This window comes from Kogia breviceps, chromosome 6 (genome assembly GCF_026419965.1).
Source record: "Kogia breviceps isolate mKogBre1 chromosome 6, mKogBre1 haplotype 1, whole genome shotgun sequence".
NCBI classification, from domain to species: domain Eukaryota; kingdom Metazoa; phylum Chordata; class Mammalia; order Artiodactyla; family Physeteridae; genus Kogia; species Kogia breviceps.
Genome location: NC_081315.1, coordinates 86,733,162 through 86,750,268, shown reverse-complemented (window position 1 = coordinate 86,750,268; position 17,107 = coordinate 86,733,162).

Below are 17,107 nucleotides of genomic sequence, written 5' to 3'. Positions count from 1 at the left end.
AGGATGAACAACACAATAAATGAAATTAAAAATTCTCTAGAAGGAATCCATAGCAGAATAACTAAAGTAGTAGAATGGATAAGTGACCTGGAAGATAAAATAGTGGAAATAATGACCACAGAGAAGAATAAAGAAAAAAGAATGGAGGACAGTCTCAGAGAAATCTGGGACCACATTAAATGCACCAACATTCGAATTATAGGGGTCCCAGAACAAGAGGAGAAAAAGAAAGGGACTGAGAAAATATTTGAATTGATTATAGTTGAAAACATCCCTAATATGGGAAAATAAATAGTCAATCAAGTCCAGGAAGTGCATAGGCCCATACAGGATAAATCCAGGGAGAAACATGCCAAGACACATATTTATCAAGCTTTCAAAAATTAAATACAAAGAAAAAATATTAAAAGAAGCAAGGGAAAAACAACAAATAACATACAAGGGAATCCCCAGAAGGAAAACAGCTGATCTTTCAGCAGAAACTCTGTAAGCCAGAATGAGTGGCAGGACATATTAAGGTGATGAAAAGGAAAAACCTACAACCAAGACTACTCTACCCAGCAAGGATCTCATTCAGATTCAACGGAGAAATTAAAACCTTTACAGACAAGGAAAAGCTAAGAGAATTCAGCATCACCAAACCAGCTTTACAACAAATGCTAAAGGAACTTCTCTAGGCAGGAAACACAAGAGAAGGAAAAGACCTACAATAACAAACCCAAAACAATTAAGAAAATGGAAACAGGAACTTACATATCTATAACGACCTTAAATGTAAATGGATTAATGCTCCAACCAAAAGACATAGACAGGCTGAATGGATACAAAAAGAAGTCCCATATATATGCTGTCCACAAGAGACCCACTTCAGACCTAAGGACACATACAGACTGAAAGTGAGGGCAGGATGGAAAAAGATATTCCATGCAAATGGAAATGAAAAGAAAGCTGGAGTAGCAATTCTCATATCAGATAAAATAGACTTTAAAATAAAGACTATTACAAGAAACAAAGAAGGACACTACATAATGGTCATGGGCTCAATCCAAGAAGAATATATAACAATTGTAAATATTTATGCACCCAACAAAGGAACAGCTCAATACATAAGGCAAATGCTAACAGCCATAAAAGGGGAAGTTGACAGTAACACAATCATAGTAGGGGAATTTAACACCCCACTGTCACCAATGGACAGATCATCCAAAATGAAAACAAATAAGGAAACACAAGCTTTAAATGACACATTAAACAAGATGGACTTAACTGAAATTGACAGGACATTGCATCCAAAAGCAACAGAATACACTTTCTTCTCAGGTGCTCATGGAACATTCTCCAGGATAGATCACATCTTGGGTCACAAATCAAGCCTTGGTAAATTTAAGAAAATTGAAATCATATCAACTATCTTTTCTGACCACAACACTATGAGACTAGATATCAATTATAGGGAAAAAATCTGTAAAAATACAAACACATGGAGGCTAAACAATACACTAATAAATAATCAAGAAATGACTGAAGAAATCAAAGGGAAAATTTAAAAAAATACCTAGAAACAAATGACAATGAAAACACTGTGACCCAAAACCTATAGAATGCAGCAAAAGCAATTCTAAGAGGGAAGTTCATAGCAATAAAATCCTACCTCAAGAAACAAGAAACATCTCAAATAAACAACCTAACCTTACACCTAAAGCAATTAGAGAAAGAACAAAAAAAAAAAAAACAAACCCAAAGTTAGCGAAGGAAAGAAATAATAAAAATCAGATCAGAAAAAAATGAAAAAGAAATGAAGGAAATGATAGCAAAGATCAATAAAACTAAAAGCTGCTTCTTTGAGAAGATAAACAAAATTGATAAACCATTAACCAGAGTCATCAAGAAAAAGAGGGAGAAGACTCAAATCAATAGAATTAGAAATGAAAAAGGAAAAATAACAACTGACACTGCAGAAAGACAAAGGATCATGAGAGATTAATAAAAGCAACTATATGACAATAAAATGCATGACCTGGAAGAAATGGACAAATCATTAGAAACCCACAACCTTCTGAGACTGAACCAGGAAGAAACAGAAAATATAAACAGATTGATCACAAGCACTGATATTGAGACTGTGATTAAAAATCTTCCAACAATCAAAAGTCCAGGACCAGATGGCTTCACAGGTTAATTCTATCAAACATTCAGAGAAGAGCTAATACCTATCCTTCTCAAACTCTTCCAAAATATAGCAGAGCGAGGAACACTTCCCAACTCATTCTACAAGGCCACCATCACCCTGATACCAAAACCAGACAAAGATGTCACACAGAAAGAAATCTACAGGCCAATATCACAGATCAATATAGATGCAAAAATCCTCAACAAAATACTAGCCAACAGAATCCAAGAGCACATGAAAAGAATCATACACATGATCAAGTGGGGTTTATCTCAGGAATGCAAGGATTATTCAATATATGCACATCAATCAATGTGATACACCATATTAAAAAATCGAAGGATAAAAACCAAATTATCATCTCAACAGATGCAGAAAAAGCTTTTGACAAATTCAACACCAATTTATGATAAAAACCCTCCAGAAAGTAGGCATAGAGGGAAATTACCTCAACATAATAAAGGCCGTATATGACAAACCCACAGCCAACATCATTCTCAATGGTGAAAAACTGAAACCATTTCCTCTAAGATCAGGATAAAGACAAGGTTGTCCACTGTCAACACTATTATTCAACATAGTTTTGGAAGTTTTAGCCACAGCAATCAGAGAAGAAAAAGAAATAAAAGAATCCAAATCAGAAAAGAAGAAGTTAAACTGTCACTGTTTGCAGATGACATGATACTATACATAGAGAATCCTAAAGATGCTATCAGAAAACTACCAGAACTAATCAAGGAATTCGGTTAAGTAGCAGGATACAAAATTAATGCACAGAAATCTCTTGCATTCCTATACATTAATGATGAAAAATCTGAAAGAGAAATTAAGGAAACACTCCCATTTACCACTGCAACAAAAAGAATCAAATACCTAGGAATAAACCTATCTAAGGGGACAAAGGCCTGTATGCAGAAAATGATAAGACACTGATGAAAGAAATTAAAGATGATACAAACAGATGGAGAGATATACCATGCTCTTGGATTGGAAGAATCAACATTGTGAAAATGACTATACTACCCAAAGTAATCTACAGATTCAATGCAATCCCTATCAAACTACCAAGGGCATTTTTCACAGAACTAGAACAAAAAATTTCACAGTTTGTATGGAAACACAAGAGACCCCGAATGGCCAAAGCAATCTTGAGAATGAAAAGTGCAGCTGGAGGAATCAGGCTCCCTGACTTCAGACTATACTACAAAGCTACAGTAATCAAGACAGTATGGTACTGGCACAAAGACAGAAATATAGATCAATGGTACAGGATAGAAAGCACAGCAATGAACCCACACACATATGGTCACCTTATTTTTGATAAAGGGGGCAAGAATATACAATGGAGAAAAGTCAGCCTTTTCAATAAGTGGTGCTGGGAAAACTGGACAGCTACATGTAAAAGAATGAAATTAGAACAGTCTCTAGCACCATACACAAAAATAAACTCCATACGGATTAAAGACCTAAATGTAAGGCTGGACACTATAAAACTCTTAGAGGAAAACATAGGCAGAACACTCTATGACCTCAATCACAGAAAGATCCTTTTTGATCCACCTCCTAGAGAAATGGAAATGAAAACAAAAATAAACAAATGGGATGTAATGAAACTTAAAACGTTTAGCACAGCAAAGGAAACCATAAACAAGATGAAAAGACAACCTTCAGAATGGGAGAAAATATTTGCAAATGAAGCAACTGACAAAAAATTAATCTCCAAAATATACAAGCAGCTCATGCAGCTCAATATCAAAAACAAACAAACAAACAAACAAAACCAATCCAATCTAATAATGGGCAGAAAACCTACATAGACATTTCTCCAAAGAAGATATACAGATTGCCAACAAACACATGAAAGGATGCTCAATATCATTAACATTAGAGAAATGCAAATCAAAACTACAATGAGGTATCATCTCACAATGGTCAGAATGGCCATCATCAAAAAATTTACAAACAGTAAATGCTGGAGACGGTGTGGATAAAAGGAAACCCTCTTGCACTGTTGGTGGGAATGTAAGTTGATAGATCCACTATGGAGAACAGTATGGAGGTTCCCAAAAAAATGAAAAATAGTACTACCACATGACCCAGCAATCCCACTACTGGGCATATACCCTGAGAAAATCATAATTCAAAAAGAGTCATGTACTAGAATGTTCACTGCAGCACTATTTACAATAGCCAGGATGTGGAAGCAACCTAAATGTCCATCAACAGATGAATGGATAAAGAAGATGTGGCACAGATATACAATGGAATATTACTCAGCTATAAGAAGAAACAAAACTGAGTTATTTGTAGTGAGGTGGAGGGACCTAGAGTCTGTCATACAGAGTGAAGTATGTCAGAAAGAGATAAACAAATACCATATGCTACCACATATATATGGAATGTAAAAAAAAAAAAAGGTTCTACAGAACCTAGGTGCATGACAGGAATAAAGATGCAGAGCTAGAGATGGACTTGAGGACACGGGGAGGGGGAAGTTTAAGCTGGTACGAAGTGAGAGAGTGACATGGACATATATACACTACTACTACTATTTTACATTTGGTAAAATATATAGCTAGTGGGAAGCAGCCCTGTATCACAGGGAGATCAGCTCAGTGCTTTGTGACTACTTAGAGGGGTGGGATAGGCAGAATGGGAGGGAGACACAAGAGGGAGGAGATATAGGGATATATGTATATGTATAGGTGATTCACTATGTAATAAATCAGAACCTAATACACCATTGTAAAGCAATTATAATCCAATAAAAATGTTAAAAAAATAAAAGGAATCTGAGACAAGTTGAATGGGAATAAAAATGAAATTAGAACACTACATACCACCATACACAAAAATAAACTCCAAATGGATTACAGACTTAAATGTAAGGCCAGACACTATGAAACTCTTAGAGGAAAACATAGGAAAACACTTTGAGATAAACCACAGCAAGATCTTTTTTGACCCACCTCTTAGAGAAATGGAAATAAAAACAAAAATAAACAAATGGGACCTAAGGAAACTAAAAAGCTTTTGAACAGCAAAGGAAACCATAAACAAGATGAAAAGACAGCCCTCAGAATGGGAGAAAATACTTGCAAATGAAGCAATGGACAAATGATTAATCTCCAAAATATACAAACAGCACATGGAGCTGAATATCAAAAAAATAAACAATTCAATTAAAAAATGGGTGGAAGACCTAAATAGACATTTCACCAAAGAAGACATACAGATGGCCAAGAGGAACATGAAAAGATGCTCAACATCATTAATCATTAGAGAAATGCAAATCAAAACTACTATGAGGTATCACCTCACACCAGTCAGAATGGCCATTATCAAAAAATCTAGGAAGAATAAATGCTGGAAAGGGTGTGGTGAAAAGGGAACCCTTCTGCACTGTTGGTGGGAATGTAAATTGATACAACCACTATGGAGAACATTATGGAGTTTCCTTAAAAAAGCTAAAAGTAGAACTACCATATGACCCAGCAATCCCACTCAGGCATACACCCTGAGAAACCATAATTCAAAAAGAGACATTGTACCACATTGTACCACAATGTTCATTGCAGCACTATTTACGATAGCCAGGACATGGAACCAACCTTAATGTCCATCTTACAAATGAATGGATAAAGAAGATGTGGCACATATATACAGTAGAATATTATTCAGCCATAAAAAGAAACAAAATTGAGTTATTTGTAGTGAGGTGGATGGACCTAGAGTCTGTCATACAGAGTGAAGTCAGAAAGAGAAAAACAAATACTATATGCTAAGACATATATATGGAATCTAAAAAAAAAAAAAATGGTACTGATGAACCTAGTGGCAGGGCAGGAATAAAGACAGAGACATAGAGAACGGACTTGAGGACACAGCGGGGGAGGGGGAAGGTGCGGCGAAGTGAGAGTAGCATCGACATATATCACTACCGAATGTAAAATAGTTAGCTAGTGGGAAGAAGCAGCATAGGACAGGGAGATCAGCTTGGTGCTTTGTGATGACCTGGAGAGGTGGGATAGGGAGGGTGGGAGGGAGGGAGGCTCAAGAGGGAAGGGATATGGGGTTATATGTATGCACATGGCTGGTTCACTTTGTTGTACAACAAAAACTAACCCAATATTGTGAAGCAATTATACTCCAATAAAGATCTATTTTTTTAAAAAAATTAGATTTCTTTCATCTTACACTGCTAGTAGAGGATAGAAATTTAAAAATAAATAAATAAATAGGTTTTAAGTAGAGGCCACAGCAAGATAGTGACATGAAGAAAATAAAAGCTATGGTTAGTTTTTATGACTATTTCTGACTTTTTTTAAATAAGAAAATCTGTAAAATGTGGTGTGAGATGACAAAATCTATTACATGAGACTGAAAGAGGAAAATTCTAAATAATAGGAGAGGTCACTCCAAATGTTCTCCTCTCTATCCCACAGACACATTACATATAGCACTGGCCCACTGCACATGCTACTTATCTGTACCTGGAATAAACTCTTCCCTTCAGACCTCTAGCCAAATGAAATATTTCTCAAATCTTTTCTCCTTCATGGCTCTTCCATCCACAGTGATCTCCTTTGAACTCATTATACTTGTCTCTATCACCCATTTCTCTGTCTAACCAAATGTTGCTTTGTGATTTCTTTTAGATCACTTATTTGTTATCATCATTAAAGTGTCCAGACTAAGCCCAAGATGGAGGTGCTTATGCTAACCTCCACATCAGCAAGCCAGAACTTAACTAAGTTTATATGCTCAGCTCTCCAAGAAAAGGAAAGCCAAGGTCAACTGATCAGTGTTTGCCTGCTCAGCAGAAATTTGCTGACCTGGCTGAAACACTTCTCTTTGCTCAGTGTAAGGAGGGTAACCCTGCTTTAACCAATAAGCAAACACCCAGGATAACTTCCTTGTTTCTGCTCACTGTGGCCTATAAAATTCTCTCACTTTGTACAACTCTTCCAAGATTCTTTCTATTTTCTACACTGGACACTTCCCAATTTATGAATAATAGAATAACCAACCAGATCTTTCCAAATTTTATAATTGTTGGACTTTTCCTTTAACATTATTTAGCTCTTCCAGGCATACATATCTCATATTTTTCCCCCATCTCCATCATAAACTTTTAGGGATCAGTGATGCCTCTTCCACATTTTTCTCTATCACATGGACGAGGCAGAGAATCAATACCTAAATTACTCTATGACCTTAGATAACTCAGGAACTACTCACTACATTTGGACCAAGTGAATTTAGAAGCCAGCTAGAGCGGCATGCAAACTTGCAAATCCCATCTGGACCTCATATGGCATTCTTTGTCCTACTTTGGCTTCTTTTGCGAATAATTTCTGGATCAACACAATAAATATTTGTTAGCAATTAAATAAAGAAATGAGTGAGTTGTGTCCCATTTGGCAATCTTGTTATGGCTCCAAATATATGGAATATTTTGGATAATTGAGATGAGAAAAATTGGGGGAGGGTGTTTATTTAGTTAGAAGGCTTGAGAGGAGACTACAGTAATTTTTCCAACCTCTTGTCAAATGTGCAAAATGTTGCAACTTAGCCTTTGCTCAAGATAATGCCTTGTCAGAATTCTATAGAATCAAGTAGTGTACTTTTTCCTATTTCGTTCAGCCCATCCTTCATCTTTTACCCCTGTCTTTATTGAGAGGAGTGTAATCCAAATGAATTAGTCTTTTGTCTCTTCCAAGGTGATACTGCACTGCCATTTTACTCCAACTTTACTGCCCATTTTAGAGTCCTTTTTTTCCTTCTTAAGCTTTGATATTGTAGTTACTTGAAATTCTAATAACAGTATATCCAAGAACTTGCCTGGTACAAAGTAGAAGTAACACAAACACTGCCAGATTCATTGCATTTTTCTTTAAAATTTCAGAAGGCCCACGAGCCTCTTGATACATTTTAACACAATTACTATGAACATAAAGTACATGTGCCTTAGGAAAGAAAACAACTGCTTTGAGCTTTCTATTTACTTGATCACTGTATACATGAAGATTTAATAATTTATTTTACTGGGATAAGGAACATTTATTATCCTAATATCGATTTAAAAGATGATACAGGCAAACCAACAGCTAACATCATACTCAACAGTAAAAAGCTGAAAGCTTTTCCTCTAGATTCAGGAAAAATTCAAGGATGCTCACTCTTGCCACTTTCATTCATTATAGTTTTGGAAGTCCTAGCTGGAGTGATTGGGTAAGAAAAATAAATACAAGGCATCCAAAGTCTAAAGGAAGAAGTAAAACTGTCACTATCTGCAGATGACATGTATATATAGAAAAACCCTAAAGACCCCATGAAAAAACTGTTAGAACTAACAAAAAAATTCGGTAAAATTGCAGGATACAAAGTCAATACAGAACATACTCCCAAGTTCACTGCAGCATTTTATTTGTGATAGCTAAGATGCGGAAACAACCTAAGGGTCCAATGATGGGTGAATGGATAAAGATGTGATATACATATACAATGGAATACTATTCAGCCACAAAAAAGGAGGAAATCTTGCCATTTGGAACAATTTGCATGGACCTTGAGGGCATATGCCAAGTGAAATAAGTCAGACAGAGAAAGACAAATACTGTATGATGTCACTTATATGTAGAATCTAAAACAAAATAAAACAAAACCAAGCTCAGAGAACAGATTGGTGGTTGCCAAAGGCAGGGGCTGGAAGGGGATGAGGTAGGTGAAATGGGTGAAGGAGGTCAAAAAGTACAAACTTCCAGTTATAAAATTAAAAAGTAATGGGGATTTAATGTACAGCATGGTGACTATAGTTAATAATATTTGTATTAATTGTATTACATATTTGAAAGCTGGTAAAAGAGTAGATCCTAAAAATCGTCATTAAAGGAAACAATTTTGTAACTTGTTTGTATGGAGATAGATGTTAAATACACTTATTGTGGTGATCATTTTGCAACACACACAAATATAGAATCATTATATTGTACACATGAACTAATATAATGGTATACGTCACTTATACCTCAATAAAAAATGATACCAACAAAAATAATAGTTAACACACATCAAGTACTTGAATATTCTAAGTATTTTACATGTATTATCTCTGTTGTCAATTCTCTCAAATACCGAGTGAAATCCTACTTTTTTACTGCCGCTGTACGGACAAGGATTGAGATATACAGAAGTTAGTTAAGTAAGTTGCTCAAAGCACACAGTTGTATACTGCAGCCAAGATTCAAATCCATGCATTCTGACTCTGGAATTCAGGGTCTGCCTTCTGACAGCAGGAATTGGTTGTTCCTTCTGGCTCACAAGAGCTGAAATTTTCAGGAATTTTGTGAGCCAGTTGATATCATATTGGTAGCTTGAAATTGGCCATGGTGAGTGTTATAGACAGAATAATGGCCTCTCAAAGTTGTCCATGTCCTAATCCCTGGAACTTGTGAACATGTTATTTTACATGGCAAAAGGAACTTTTAGATGTTGTTAAGGATACTGGTCCTGGAAAGATTATCTTAGATTATCAAGGTGGGTCAATCTGATCACATGAATACTTAAAAGTAAAGAACTTTCCCCACAGGTCATCAGAGAAAGAGATGTAGAAACAGAAGTTGGGTCAAAGAGGTGAGTGTGAATAGGAAATTGCTATGGGAGCAATAGAAAACTGAGTTGATTGGGAGTTTTTATACCACAGAAATCAGCAAATGGTATAAATTGGATTTTACGGATTTTTTTTTGAGAGACACTTTAAACACTTACCAGGCATCACTGCTCTTAAACATTATACTATACTGTATTCTATCAAATAGATGAAGAAATAGAAATATCAAGGTTAAGTAACTTATTCAAAAGACAGAATAGAAATTCAATTGTCTGTATAAAACTGTTTGTTAGAAGCAAGAAGAACTACAATCCTGCAGCCAGTGGAACAATAACCACATTCCCAGAAAGATAGACAAGATGAAAAGGCAGAGGTCTATGTAACAGATGAAGGAACAAGATAAAACCCCAGAGAAACAATTAAATGAATTGGAGATATGCAACCTTCCAGAAAAAGAATTCAGAATAATGATAGTGAGGATGATCCAGGACCTCGGAAAAAGAATGGAGGCAAAGATCGAGATAATGCAAGAAATGTTTAACAAAGACCTAGAAGAATTAAAGAACAAACAGAGATGAATAGTACTAAAACTGAAATGAAAACTACACTAGAAGGAATCAATAGCAGAATGACTGAGGCAGAAGAATGGATAAGTGACCTGGAAGACAGAATGGTGGAATTCACTGCTGTGGAACAAAATAAAGAAAAAAGAATGAAAAGAAATGAAGACAGCCTAAGAGACCTCTGGGACAACATTAAACACAAAAACATTTGCATTATATGGGTCCCAGAAGGAGAAGAGAGAGAGAAAGGACCTGAGAAAATATTTGAAGAGATTATAGTCAAAAACTTCCCTAACATGGGAAAGGAAATAGCCACCCAACTCCAGGAAGCACAGAGAGTCGCATACAGGATAAACCCAAGGAGAGACATGACAAGACACATAGTAATCAAACTGGCAAAAATTAAAGACAAAGAAAAATTATTAAAAGCAGCAAAGGAAAAATGACAAATAACATACAAGGGAACTCCCATAAGGTTAACAGCTGATTTCTCAGCAGAAACTCTACAAGCCAGAAGGGAGTGGCATGATATACTTAAAGTGATGAAAGGGAAGAACCTACAAATAAGATTACTCTACCCGGCAAGGATCTCATTCAGATTCCATGGAGAAATCAAAAGCTTTAGAGACAAGCAAAAGCTAAGAGAATTCAGCACCACCAAACCAGCTCTACAACAAATGCTAAAGGAACTTCTCTAAGTGGGAAACAGAAGAGAAGAAAAGGACCTACAAAAACAAACACAAAACAACTTAGAAAATGGTCATAGGAACACACATATCGATAATTACCCTAAACGTGAATGGATTAATGCTCCAACCAAAAGACACAAGCTTGCTAAATTGATACAAAAACAAGACCCATATATATGCTGTCTAAAAGAGACCCACTTCAGACCTATGGACACATTCAGACTGAAAGTGAGGGGATGGAAAAAGATATTCCATGCAAACGGAAATCAAATGAAAGCTGGAGTAGCAATACTCATATCAGATAAAATAGACTTTAAAATAAAGAATTTTACAAGAGACAAGGAAGGACACTACATAATGATAAGGGGATCAATCCAAGAAGAAGATATAATAGTTATAAATATATATGCAACCAACATAGGAGCACTGCAATACATAAGGCAAATGCTAACAACTATAAAAGAGGAAATCAACAGTAACACAAAAATAGTGGGGGACTTAAACACCTCACTTACACCAATGGACAGATCATCCAAACAGAAATTAAGAAGGAAACACAAGCTTTAAATGACACAATGGATCAGATAGATTTAATTGATATTTATAAGACATTCCATCCAAAAACAGCAGATTACACTTTCTTCTCAAGTGCACACAGAACAGTCTCCAGGATAGATCACATCTTGGGTCACAAATCAAGCCTCAGTAAATTTAAGAAAATTGAAATCTTATCAAGCATCTTTTCTGACCACAACGCTATGAGATTAGAATTCAATTACAGGAAAAAACCGTAAAAAGCACAAACACATGGAAGCTAAACAATACGATCCTAAATAACCAAGAGATCACTGAAGAAATCAAAGAGGAAATCAAAAAATACCTAGAGACAGATGACAAAGAAAACATGACGATCCAAAACTTATGGGATGCAGCAAAAGCAGTTCTAAGAGGGAAGTTTATAGCTATACAAGCCTACCTCAAGAAACAAGAAAAATCTCAAATAAACAATCTAAACTTACACCTAAAGAAACTAGAGAAAGAAGAAGAAACAAAACCCAAAGTTAGCAGAAGGAAAGAAATCATAAAGATCAGAGCAGAAATAAATGAAATAGAAACAAAGAAAACAATAGCAAAGATCAATAAAACTAAAAGCTGGTTCTTTGAGAAGATAAACAAAATTGATAAACCATTAGCCAGATTCATCAAGAAAAAGAGGGAGAGGGCCAAATCAATAAAATTAGAAATGAAAAAGGAGAAGTTACAACAGACACCACAGAAATACAAAGCATCCTAAGAGACTACTACAAGCAACTCTATGCCAATAAAACGGACATCCTGGAAGAAATGGACAAATTCTTAGAAAGGTATAACCTCCCAAGACTGAACCAGGAAGAAATAGAAAATATGAACAGACCAATCATAAGTAATGAAATTGAAACTGTGATTAAAATCTTCCAACAAACAAAAGTACAGAACCAGATGGCTTCACAGGTGAATTCTATCAAACATTTAGAGAAGGACTAATATCCATCCTTCTCAAACTCTTCCAAAAACTGCAGAGGAAGGAATACTCCCAAACTCATTCTATGAGGTCACCATCACCCTGATACCAAAACCAGGCAAAAATACTACAAAAAAAGAAAATTACAGACCAATATAACTGATGAATACAGATGCAAAAATCCTCAACAAAATACTAGCAAATAGAATCCAACAACACATTAAAAGGATCATACACCATGATGACCAAGTGGGATTTACCCCAGGGATGCAAGGATTCTTCAATATACACAAATCAATCAATGTGATATACCATATTAACAAATTGAAGAATAAAAACCATATGATCATCTCAATAGATGCAGAAAAAGCTTTTGAGAAAACTCAACACCCATTTATGATAAAAACTCTCCAGAAAGTGGGCATAGAGGGAACCTACCTCAACATAATAAAGGCCATATACGACAAACCCACAGCAAACATCAGTCTCAATGGTGAAAAACGGAAACCATGTCCTCTAAGATCAGGAGCAAGACAAGGATGTCCACGCTCGCCTCTATTATTCAACATAGTTTTGGAAGTCCTAGCCACAGCAATCAGAGAAGAAAAAGAAATAAAAGGAATACAAATTGGCAAAGAAGAAGCAGAACTGTCACTGTTTGCAGATGACATGCTACTATATATAGAGAATCCTAAAGTTGCCACCAGAAAACTACTAGAGCTCATCAATGAATTCAGTAAAGTTGCAGGATACAAAATTAATGCACAGAAATCTCTGGCATTCTGATAACTAATGATGAAAAATCTGAAAGAGAAATTAAGCGAACACTCCCATTTACCACTGCAACAAAAAGAGTAAAATACCTAGGAGTAAACCTACCTAGGGAGACAAAAGACTTGTATGCAGAAAACTATAAGACACTGATGAAAGAAATTAAAGATGATACCAACACATGGAGAGATATACCATGTTCTTGGATTGGAAGAATCAATATTGTGAAAATGACTATACTACCCAAAGAAATCTACAAATTCAATGCAATCCATATCAAAGTACCAATGGCATTTTGTATAGAACTAGAACAAAAAATCTTAAAATTTGTATGGAGACACAAAAGACCCCGAAAAGCCAAAGCAGTCTTGAGGGAACAAAACAGAGCTGGAGGAATCAGACTCCCTGACTTTAGACTATACTATAAAGCTACAGTAATCAAGACAATATGGTACTGGCACAAAAACAGAAACATAGATCAATGGAACAATATAGAAAGCCCAGAGTTAAACCCATGCACATATGGTCAACTAATCTATGACAAAGGAGACAAGGATATACAATGGAGAAAAGACAGTCTCTTCAATAGGTTGTGTTGGGAAAACTGGACAGCTACATGTAAAAGAATGAAATTAGAACACTCCCTAACACCATACACAAAAATAAACTCCAAACGGATTAGAGACCTAAATGTAAGACTGGACACTATAAAACTCTTAGAGGAAAACATAGGAAGAACACTCTTTGACATAAATCACAGCAAGATCTTTTTTGATACACCTTCTAGAGCAATGGAAATAAAAAAAAAAAAAAAATGGGACCTAATGAAACTTCAAAGCTTTTGCACACAAAGAAAACCATAAACAGGACGAAAAGACAACCCTTAGAATGGGAGAAAATATTTGCAAACGAATCAAAGGACAAAGGATTAATCTCCAAAATATATAAACAGCTCATGCAGCTCAATATTAAAAAAACAAACAACCCAATCAAAAAATGGGCAGAAGACCTAAATAGACATTTCTCCAAAGAAGATATACAGATGGCCAAGAAGCACATGAAAAGCTTCTCAACATCACTAATTATTAGAGAACTGCAAATCAAAACTACATTGAGGTATCACCTCACACCAGTTAGAATGGGCATCATCAGAAAATCTACAAACAACAAATGCTGGAGAGGGTGTGGAGAAAAGGGAACCCTCTTGCACTGTTAGTGGGAATGTAAATTGATACAGCCACTATGGAGAACAGTAGGGAGGTTCCTTTAAAAAACTAAAAATAGAATTACCATATGACACAGCAATCCCACTACTGGGTATATACCCAGAGAAAACCATAATTCAAAAAGACACATGCACCCCAATGTTCACTGCAGCACTATTTACAATAGCCAGGTCACAGAAGCAACCTAAATGCCCATTGACAGACGAATGGATAAAGAAACTGTGGTACATATATACAATGGAATATTACTCAGCCATAAAAAGGAGCGAAATTGGATGATTTGTAGAGACGTGGATGGATCTAGAGATTATCATACAGAGTGATGTAAGTCAGAAAAACAAATATCGTATATAAACGCATATATGTGGAACTTAGAAAAATGATACAGATGAACTGGTTTGCAGGGCAGAAATTGAGACACAGATGTAGAGAACAAACATATGAACACTAAGCAGGGAAAGTGGCAGGGGGGTGGGGGTGGGGGTGTGATGAATTGGGCGATTGGGACTGACATGTATACACTGATGTGTATAAAATGGATGACTAATAAGAACCTTCTGTATTATATATATATATATATATATATATATATAAAATTCAAGTCATCCAATGATGGAATGACCAGTCGATTAAAAAAAAAAAAACTGTTATAATGCATGTGTTTTTTTTGTTTGTTTGTTTGTTTTTTGTCTTGAAGGCTTATTTGTTGAAGTTTTGTGTAGTGAGCCTTTCCAGATGAATTTTTTTTTTAACATCCTTATTGGAGTATAACTGTTATACAATGGTGTGTTAGTTTCTGCTTTACAACAAAGTGGATCAGTTATACATATACATATGTTCCCATATCTCTTCCCTCTTGTGTCACCCTCCCTCCCACCCTCCCTATCCCACCCCTCTAGTTGGTCATAAACCACAGAGCTGATCTCCCTGTGCTATGTGGCAGCGTCCCACTAGCTATCTAATTTACATTTGGTAGTGTATATATGTCCATGCCACTCTCTCACTTCGTCACAGCTTGCCCTTCCCCCTCCCCATATCCTCAAGTCCATATAATACATGTTTTTAATCTTTGCAATAACTGGGAAGTTTAATTTTTTTATTGCTGTACAGTGTATTTATGTTAAATGTAATTAAGTAGAATCCTTTGGTATCACAGCACATCATTTCAGCATCCCCTATTTTTTCTGAGTGCACCTTAGTTGGTACATATCACTGTGTCTCCAAGAAATAGTCAGGATAGGATCCAAGGATATGTAGGCTATTTAAAGAAAATGAATCAGTGAATGACTATTCATCTATCCATCCATTAATTTATGCATTTCCAACAATAATCCAGTTACTTCTCCAATTTAACAAATACTTATTGTTGAGTTACTATATGCTCAGTTTTAGGTATTTGGTTATTAGTAGACAAAACAGTCAAAAAGAAACAACACAAAACCAAAATCTACCCTGCTCTCATAGAGCTTAAGTTCTAATGGAGTAATATACAAAAATCACCCCCAGACACAGAATATTAATTAGGAGAGTAGGGGCTTTCACATACCTAGGTGTTGTCATTTTGGGAAAGTCTGTCCCAAATAAAGTGTGGAGCCCACCCTTGTAGCCTCCTGACCTTTCATCACCCTTCCTCCTTCTACTATTACCCCTCCTCTCTTTTTGTTTCTTCCCCTTTATATAAAGTGGGTCTCCTTTTAGAAAGTTATCATTAAAGGTCCTGGTAAATAAGGATAGGGTTCAAATAAAGAACCATTATTGAAGCCACTACTTAAAGAGGCATGATCAAAGCTACGGGAATGACAAAGGATAGTGGGGACACTCAGAAACCAACAATGGCAAGTTCCTGAACCCAGAAGGAAGAACCCTAGATAGGAGTTAATGCTCATGGGGAGACACAGCCCCTGCCAAAGGTACAGCACCCAAGCAGGGAAGGAGTAAAGAAAAACACCGTGATATCTCACTCCTCCTGCCACCTGTTCTCCTGCTGCTACCTCGCAGTGGCCAACCCAACCAGAAGCCAGACAGCAAGGGAGCCTGGGTAATGCAGTCTGCTGTGATCAAGACCTGGGGTTGCAAAGGTCAGAGACTGGATCCAGGTGAGAGGCAAATGGAGAGTTAGGAGTACAAAAGTAATTATAATTACGTTGCAAATGGATAAACTATATTATTGCATATTAATAAGGGATATACCTTAAACTAAAGATATAATCTTCTAATAGTGTAACTTAAGGTAATGATAAGAAATACCTTGGGCTAGTGAGGGCTACCTCTCGACCCTCAGATCATATTGATCTCTTACAAGGTGCCATCCCTATCACACACCTTCTGTGTTACTAGAACTCACTGCTGCTTTCAGTCATTCACCAACTTTTAAGTTAGCTGCAGTTGCTGATTTGCTAAGTTAATGTGTTTTCAGAGGAAATGCCATGGCACTCAAGAAAATAATCAGATACAGGAGATGAGGAGGTTAGGATGTCCCAATCAGACTGCCTTTTGGCCTCTAATTTATTAGTGTTTACTTATGTAAAATGAAATCCTGCCCTTTAAAGAATGGATCTATGGAATACTTTGGGTG